This window comes from Bombus pascuorum, unplaced genomic scaffold (assembly GCF_905332965.1).
Source record: "Bombus pascuorum unplaced genomic scaffold, iyBomPasc1.1, whole genome shotgun sequence".
Classification (NCBI taxonomy): Eukaryota; Metazoa; Arthropoda; class Insecta; order Hymenoptera; family Apidae; genus Bombus; species Bombus pascuorum.
The window spans coordinates 376979-386767 of NW_026869750.1; the positions used below are offsets into that span (position 1 = coordinate 376979).

Below are 9789 nucleotides of genomic sequence, written 5' to 3' on the forward strand. Positions count from 1 at the left end.
TCCTTTTAACTTCTCCAAGAAATTCAAGTCCTCTGGTCCAATTTCTAAAAAGTAATTCTGGTTTAGACGGTCCGAATATTAATGTGACCTACTATTTTGTACAATTTAAAATTTCCGAATTTGTATAATATTACGAGGACAATTAAAAAAGGAAGACATTATAAAAATATGTGAAATATATAATAAAACATTTTCTATACAGTTCACTGCATTAATTGTTGATTCGATTATTTCTGTTATTTTTGTCCAAATTGTAATATAGCTAACTGTACTGCTAATATTGCTATCAGGATTTAATCATTTCCAGGTACAACGTCGACTAAATCTATCTCTGTAAATATTGCCAATGTTAAATTTGATATTAACAGAGATGGCCAACAGGAGATTGATGTTACAATATCTAAAAGTAACTTTATATGCGACAATGTTTGAAGGAGGAAAAAATACAAATACAGCAAAGACAGCTGAAAATACAGCTTCGTCGATCTCAGAAAATAGAAATAAATTTCGAAGAATTGAAGGTGATGATGCAAAGGCCGATGTAAAGCAAGATTCAGAGAATCTGAAGAAAGACTCAATGCCAGAATTTCCAGCGATTAAGACTTCTAGTACAATAGTAGATACATTACATATTTCCAACGCTTTTAATGCTCTAACATTGTCAAATAATAAATACGTAAAAACTGCACAAACACTTGAACCAGTTTCACGTGCATGCCAAGAAGAATGGACCGATAAATGGAATAACCTTGAATTTCCAGCTCCCAAATCGTCAATTTTAACACCAGTTACTTTTAGTTTATCTAAAAAACAATATTCATTTGGTGACACAAGTACGAGTCAGTTTCTTGGTTCTCCAACGTCAGAAAGTAAAGAGTCAGCGCGTGATAACGCAGAGAGTAGATCTACGCCTTTCTGTTGGAAATCAACAACGACAACAACATTATCAAGTCCAGCATTCCAAGTACCTAATGCATCACAAACTTTGCATAATTCTGGAACACCCGAATCATCGATTTTGGTACCAACTACTTTTAGTTTATCTAATAAACAATGTGAATTTGGTGGCGCAATTTCACGTAAATCTTGCACTTCTCCGGTGCTAGAAAATAAACCTGCAGCTTGCGATTCAACACCAACAAACCAAAAAGAAACAACATATAATACAACACTCGGGATGCCAACTGTACGTGGCACATTGTCAGTGAAATCAGTAGTATCTGGTGATAGTACTGTTAGAACGTCTACCGGCGAGTCAACGCCTCTTATACGTGTACATCAAAAATTTATATTTAACGCCATTCCTACTGAACCGGCTGTAATGCCTGGGATTCGATTCAATTTTCCTACGAATATGATACCTCCTGTATCGACTCAGATTCAAATATCGATTGATTCCACCGATTATACATTTAACGGACCTAATCCGGAACTAGCAGCATTTCCGCAATGTCCAACTACAAGTTCATTTTCTATATCGCAACCTGTTACCCAAAGTCAACAATTGTCTACTTCATCATCTATTCCTCTAGAATGCGCGTTTAATTTTGATTCGTCACCAGGAGATCATACAGCTGTAAGTAAACTAAAAGTATTAAGTCACTGAAAAAATTCCTAGCATATTCGATAATCGATTTATTCTGTTGTATTCTGTACACCCTTTGTACACTCTTCTGTACACACCGAACACTCGTAAAAATCTTTTAGCAATAGATTAGGCTGTCGCAAAAGTTTCTTTCGTTTCATTCAAAATTCAGTAAAATAATATAAAACAGAAAATGTTGTGCATCAATTATTTCCTTATAAAACGAAAGAAACTTTTCGGACAACCTAATATTATATACGTTATACGTAACATTTTCAAATTCCATTGCTACTATCATAAGATATGACTATCATGACTTATCGATAAACAGTATTTCGAATAATGCGATGACCTGATAAGAGTTACCGTATTCCTATTGTTGAAAGCACTTTTACAGCGGTATAGAAAGAAATTTACAAAATTGTATTGTAGTATATTAGAGGTTCGCGATACCAACTATGTTAGTGATTGTGTTTTACAAATGATTAACATTATTATGATTAATATATGATTTCCTTTTTAGGAACCTGGTTCAATCCAGTCCGAAGGATTTAATTTTAATCCCAATACTAGACCATCGTTCCGTTTTAGTGTTTATGAATTTAAGTATCTACAAAATATAAAATTATTTTACACATTAATAGCAGGATCTTTTTTCCATAAAAAAATGTGTTGCCATGTGTTGTTTTAGTGCACCTACTCAAGTACAACGAGATACTGCGTCTACTCGAGTACAACGAAATACTGCGTCTACTCTAGTACAACAAAATACTGTCACCATCAATTACCGCCCAATGATCAGTCCCACTCGATTACTCAATCCACGAAAGATCAGGAAAGCTTTTAGAAGATTAAAATAGGAGTCAAGTAACGGCATTCTTTTTATACAGTTGCTCATGAAGGTATTCATATTCTTGCAGAAGACACCTTTTATGAATATACTATATGTCTTGAAAGAAACATTTTGAAATGTCATTAGTATTGTAACAAAATCCGATTGTCATAGCTATATTGGTAAAGTTTTTAGCAAATCTGAAAATATACATAGATATTACAAAACACCTAACACAAGTATGCAGATATTTTGTAGAAATCAATAAAGTATTTAAACAGTCATTTAACATTTCATCAAACATTTTCCATATGTATGAAATAAGCCTAAATATTTACTGGAACCACTTTTGAGATTTTTTCTAGGCATACCAAGGAGGCTATTAATGCTGTGTGCTAATCTTTATTAAATATATGTTTGTAAATACCTTTTATGTATATTTTCAGATTGGTTTTTGGCTTTTCTATCATAAAAATAGTAGTTGCAAAATACTTTTATGAGCCATTGTATCTATTTCATACAATCGTGAGAAAACAAGTCGAAGACGCTTCGTTTTCGAAGAAAAAAGAAAAAAGAAAAAAGAAACGATTTTGAACATTTTCTCGATGCTGCTATACGCACATACTCTTTATGATATATCAATTCTTGGATCAATAACGAACTTTCATTATTGATGATTTGCTGCTAGTGGATGAGGAAACTTAATAAAATATCGAATGTCTGCAATTTATTGAGAATAACGAGTTTATGTGGGTAACAGATATATCCTTTCATTAAGCATAGGTCTTATATAACTCGTTTATAGTTGAGAAGGAAAATACTAATCAGTACTAATTAAATTCATGAATTAATAACTTTTTTTTTTGTAACGAAAGAAATGTTGCGATGCATAATGTACAATGTATTGAATTTGCTTCATACATTTAATTGATTCTGAACAATTATCTTTGCTTCATTATTTTTGAATAAATTCAGTATTTACAACTTAATAATTGTAATAAAATTATATCATTCAGATAATAAGAAAACGCGTAATAATAATTATTACGATGCAAAAAAAAAAAATAATAAGTATATCTATAATGAGAGAAAATATTAACAACAATTAATATACAAATAATAAGTTTGTGTTTGAAAGTAACTTATTGGCAAATTGATAATGTATCTTTCAACGTAGAGATCTTGCAAGTTGTAAAACGTAGAAGGACGAGTTAAGTGTTCTGAGACCTTATTAAATCTGTTGCAACTGTGCATAGCTATTTGCAAATCAAGATGTGTAGATGTTCGAGATGCCGAAGCACTGTTCGTTATGAATAACACGCAGCGTAGTTGCACCTGTTACATCTCTGTCGAGCACAATTATATTAGTTCCTTTCGTAATCTACCTGAATATACTACCTCCCTTCTCGCTAATAATACGGAAATTGCTGAGAATGTGATAACGCAATACATTGTGTTTTTTAACTAAAGATGAAACAAGCATAATTGTGGATTATGACATTTTGCTCGATTTTCTGATTTTAATGTCACTTGATGATAAAAGTAGGTGTGACATTTTAATATATATATACATATATGTCGGAGATGAAAGGACATTGGACTTTTTCTTTTGAAATGTTTGGAAAGGTCCCCGATACTTTAGTCCAGTTTTTTTTTTATTATTATTATAGCTGTATTTAAATAATAAAGCTGAGAAATAATTATTTGTGATTTAATCCGAATATGGGTGCCCTAGATTTATGGGTGCCCTAGATTTATGGATGCCCTAGATTAATGGGACGCGGTCACGGTCAGGGCAAGGGCGTGTACTTAATAGAGGTATGAAGTAAATGATTAGCTCTCTTTAAAAACAAAGATTGATCCGAGGGGTACAGAGACGTACGGAGAGGAGTATATAAGTTTTACATTACACGATATATGATATGGTGTGTGTGTGTGTGTGTGTGTGTGTGTGTGTGTGTGTGTGTGTGTGTGTGTGTGTGTGTGTGTGTGTGTGTGTGTGTGTGTGTGTGTGTGTGTACACGTGTGTATATCGTGTAATGTAATGGGGGAGAGTATAGTGCTAGTAGGTTTTAATATCGTTCACGTCAACACAAAATCAAGTATGATGTACGGCCAATCTATATACACGTAGTCACCATTTGTCATTCGCTACTCTCGTTACAACGGTTCCAACGCTCTTTTTCACGCTGACCACACTCCTTGGCAACCTGACAATACTCGCTTCTCAATTAATTAACGGCCTCCCCTTATAGCATGACTCCGGTATGCCCGGCACGCACAAGTTTCAGAGACGTGAACAATCCATGGTCAAGTAGATCTCAATTTCTTAGGGTTTTCCCTCGATACTGCATATATATATATATATATATATATATATATATATATATAACATTTATCGATATTGGGTGGTATTAAAATCAGAGAACTCCACAATATGTTTATATGTTTATACTCCACTTATATATTTCCAGAATATGAGCAACAAACAAATAGAATTTAGTTTTATATATTTTGTATTATTTTATGTACGTATATAACAAAATTACTAACTTAACTTATCCTAAGATAAACTTGTATTCAAATTTAATGTTACAGTATATAAAGATGTAATAGCTTCTTCAAATAAAACTCTTATAAAATGAAATAATATTTGGTCATTTTTGGATTCTATACTTTTTCTGATACACTTTTTAGGATCTTTCAGATTTGCTATTTACATATTACATAAACTTAAAAAGCTTCTATTTATCCCTATTTTTATTTTACAGTATGTTTACAGCATTTATTATCTAAAACGATCAATGGTATATATGTACTTACATACATATAAACATAGATGTACATGTAAACTATAAAATTGTATTTTTACATATTATTAAACTGTTTCAACAAGCTGAAATAGTCATATATTTTGATTTCCTATTCTTTGAACACTATGGTTATATTATCATACTTACAGAATCAAGATTCGATATTGTGATATAGAAATTAGATTTGAGTTATTTCTATGAACTATTCGTATGAGATTTTATCAGACACGTGATAAATTATAAAAAGGAGAAAGAAGCAAAACTATGTCTGCCTCCATCATACGCAATATATACAGGAGTTACGAGATTGTTTTATAAAGATATTTAAATTATATATTACGTGATACATTGGGTTGTTGGGAAATTTCGTGCCGATGTTCAGTAGGTGGCATTAAAACAGGTCTGAATATATCAGAATGATTGAAAACAAATGAATTGTGTACATATCGTAAAAGGTGATATTTGATGCATCTTTAGAAAAAGGCTTGCTTAGAATACATTAATTTTTGTTAGTTTCAAATCTAAATATGGAAGGAAACAAAGTGCATTATAGGCATTTGATGCTTTTCTTTTACCGAAAAGGCAAAAATGCTACACAAGTAGGAAACAATATATCCGCTGTTTATGACGACAAACGACCAGACGATAAATTCGGAAGGATATTGCTCGCAATGAGACGAATTAGAGACAGCAATTGAACAAAAACGTCCAGAAGTTTCAGTTTCGTCAGAACAATGCGTGGCTTTGCGCGTCTTTGATTACTCGACAAAAGATGTTGAAGCACGCCCACCGTGTTCAACAGACGTTGGACCCTCAAATTTTCCCCTATTCAGGTCATTACAAAATTCCCTTAATGATAAAGACCGTAACTCTTTGGTCGACACAAGAAATTATACAATAAAGTTTTTCGCCGAAAAACCTGAAAAGTTCTGGGATAATTGAGATAGGAGAAGAAAACTTTTGACGTAAAGAGAAAATTAAAAATATGAAATAAATAAAATATAAATACTTATTGGTACACGATATTTATAAATACTTAAATACTTATTGGTATATCGACTAATTACTCTCTGCAATATTTATTTAAACATTTATTTACCATGAAATTATACGTAATTGTGTATATCTGCATTTCACGAAAGAAACAAGCATACTTTTTCCTTATATATAGTTACGTATAAATCGATAGTATCGATAGTTACGTATAAATACGTGTCCTTTTGTTCTCGAATATATGAAAATAATTTCAATTCATGGATACGAATTCATGGAACTTGATTATAAATGCATGTATACATACATATTCATTTAAACAGAATTTTTCGATTTGTAGGTATTTGTGTTTATTCAACGATACGATTCTTACATTAAATTGGTATGAAAGAAGGATTATTACGTTCAGCCATTTTCTTCCTTTCATCCTTAAAACAAAATGCAAGGAAATAAGTGGAATTTCTCTATCTGCATGTACAAGTTGCTTGTGTATACTAATTTATAGGTGAAATTTGCAAACGAAAATTCATTTCTTAGACTTTTGAAACGTACAGTGGTTTCTGTACAAGGTATTCATAATAATTACGTAAAGGTAATTACGTTTAATTCAAATCGATAAGATAAACAAGGACAAAACAAATTCATCAGACTTTATACCTCCAAGTAAACAGTCTCTGTTATTCTGTTCGTCGTTTCAATATTCCATTTGTTATGTTTATCCTTTTAATCCTCTCGTATTTGAGAAGGAAATATTTTACAACGCAATGTCGTTTCGTATAACGCTTTATACGAAATACCTCACGGTATATTATTCATGCGATGCTTTGAACAAAATATCTCAGGTTCAAATGTTGTTAATCGCTTGGAACACGAAAGAGACACATATGTCGACGCAATATCGTTGACTAATAAACGAATACGCGGGATATTTCCTTCGCTTCGTTCGAGAAATATGGTTTCTCCAGGGTTCCTTATAATATTACCGTTACTGATATGTATTCCGCCATCCCTATTATTATTTACACGTGTATAGTCCATTTACCTACGATCTCTATGTATTGGAATACCGATCCCATGTACAGCTTTCAATTTATAAGAAACGTTATGTCACGAGACAAATTCTTGCGAATCCTGCGATTCTTAAATTTTAACGACGAGGATAATGAGAAAAATAAATGGAAAAGACATCGATGTAACGTACAAAGTACAACCTGTTATCGACAGATTACCGTTACGCTTTCAAAGCGCGTATCGGCCAGAAAGAAATATCGTCGTTAATGAAAGCGTGATGCTATGGGAAGATAGACTGCCATATAACCAGTATATTCCTAACAAACGAGCAACTTTTGGACTAAAAACCTTTGTTTTGGCTGAATGTGAAACTGGCTATGTATACAATTCGAAGTGGACAATTGCTACGTGACTTGAATTCCAAACCACTTGATGCCTACGGTTCAATTGTATTACATTTAACGAAACATTTGCTTCAACAAGGAAGAACTCTGTTCCTCAATAATTACCATTCGTCTCCTGCCTTGTACGAAATATTACATAAAAATGGAACTAACGTTTGCGGTATTGTACGTCTAAAACGAAAGGAAATGCCACGTTACGGGACGATTGCAAGAGATATAAAAAAATTGAAAAAAGGACAAATGCTAGTCAGATATAGCGAAACGGTGGCTTTTTGTGCGTGGGAAGACAAGAAGCTAGTATCAACCCTTGCTACTGTACATTCTCCTCGCTTGGTGATGTCAACTAATATCGATCACGGTACGGGACAATACCGGCAGAAACTAAATGTCGTTCTAGATTATAACACATACATGAGTGGAGCAAATGAAATTCATCAAATTTTACGGGAGAATCTGACCATAAGTAAATTTATGAAATGGCACGAGAAGTATTTTCTACATTTGCTTAACATAACGATATTTAATTGTCTTGTAATATTCTCTTGTCACGAAGATGGAAAAACTTTTCGCGAGATAAAAGAAGACATTATTTCTGGATCATTAAAGAAGTATTTTACACCAGTTGAAAATTTTTATCGCAAAACAAAAAGATCTCAGAAAAAGTTCCTCTTTTGCATTAAATCTCGATGTTTCCCTAAGAAAATAGCTCCTACGATAAAGAAATGCCATCCTACAAAATACTGCGTACGTTGTGAGGAGAATGAATTACGTAGAAAAAACGAGGTACTTTTGTAACGATTGTAACGTACCATTATGCATAATACCGTGCTTTGAATTATTTCATACGACAAAGGAATAGGATTACTTGTTCGTGGAAACCGATGCTCTTTTATATTCATAAATACGCAGTATTTTACAAATTAATTTTTCTGCGAATCATTCTGCGAGATTCGTTCCTCGAATTTGCGAGATCTTTCTTTCTAGTGAAAAACGTGTAACATACATATCACGTTCAAAGCGCCACATGAGCGATATTTCTCTGCGAGCTATCTCGTACAAAGCGTCATGTAAAGGATATTGCGTTGCAAAATATCTCGTCCAAATTGTATTACAAACAACTGTGTGGAAAAATGTTTTCTTCTCCTACGCGTAGTTTTTAACTAACGCAAAATATGTTTCACGATAGTAGAAGCGTATGTGTGTGTGTATATGGATGAACGTATGTGTGTAGTAATCTGCTAGGTGATCCATCCGAGTAAGTCTACTAAAATATCTCTTTCAACTGTGACAACGTGAAAAGTATTTTACATGAAATTCGGCCAGTATTGAGAAAGGTTTTTTCATTTTTCCAAGGCTTTTTTCTTTTTTTTTTTTTTAGAATTTACAAGGCCATTTTAGCACACGAACAACTACATACATTTCTGCTTTCTATCGCCTCGAATAATTAATGATAAAATAGGGTTATGTATATAACGTAAGAAGATCCTGAAGTGGAATTTAGTTTCGAAAATTAAACCTGAAATCTGAAACGACACGCGAGAGGATCCGAAGACGTAATCGCTTTCAATTTGTCAGCGAGTCGAGTACCGTTCGTAATGAATTAGCCGAAGCAAGTGAAAGACGATAATCTAAGAGAAAGTAAGGGATAAATGATATTACTGCAATAGAAGATATTTCCTTATATTCTTTGGTTTCAACGTCCACGTTTGCTAAAACCTGCGATCTCGATAGGCATAAACTTCACGAGATGAAGGTCGCTTAGAGATTATGTTACTATACATATCTATGTTACTCTGTCTCTCTCTCTCTCTATATATATACATATATATATATATTTGTTTCGGACGAAACAAATATCTGTCGGGGTTTTAATCCTTTAGTCGTGTTCAGAATACATGATGTTGGATAAAATCCACAGTGTAACGGTAATTTTCATATTTAACAATTCTGAAATTTATTTACTCGCTTCCTACATTTGCTCGTTTTGCGGATGCACGTATCTCTTTATACCATCGTCAACATGAAAAGTTTCATCGTTATCAGTAGTTCAAAATAAAACACAGGTTTAATTACATCGCCAGACTTATGTTTATTTAGACGATCGTTGTTCAACGGTAAAGTTTTATTGTAAACTCCATTGAGAACATAGTA

At 32.9% G+C, this 9789-nt stretch overlaps 1 long non-coding RNA gene across 1 annotated transcript; it reads left to right on the top strand.

Annotated features, from left to right (window-relative positions):
- Positions 1 to 1347: 1347 nt before the first annotated feature.
- Positions 1348 to 3832, top strand: LOC132915880 (uncharacterized). The gene is made up of 3 exons (XR_009659976.1): positions 1348 to 1576; positions 2109 to 2333; positions 2421 to 3832. It is a non-coding gene; the product is annotated as an uncharacterized LOC132915880 (long non-coding RNA).
- The last annotated feature ends 5957 nt before the right edge of the window (positions 3833 to 9789 follow it).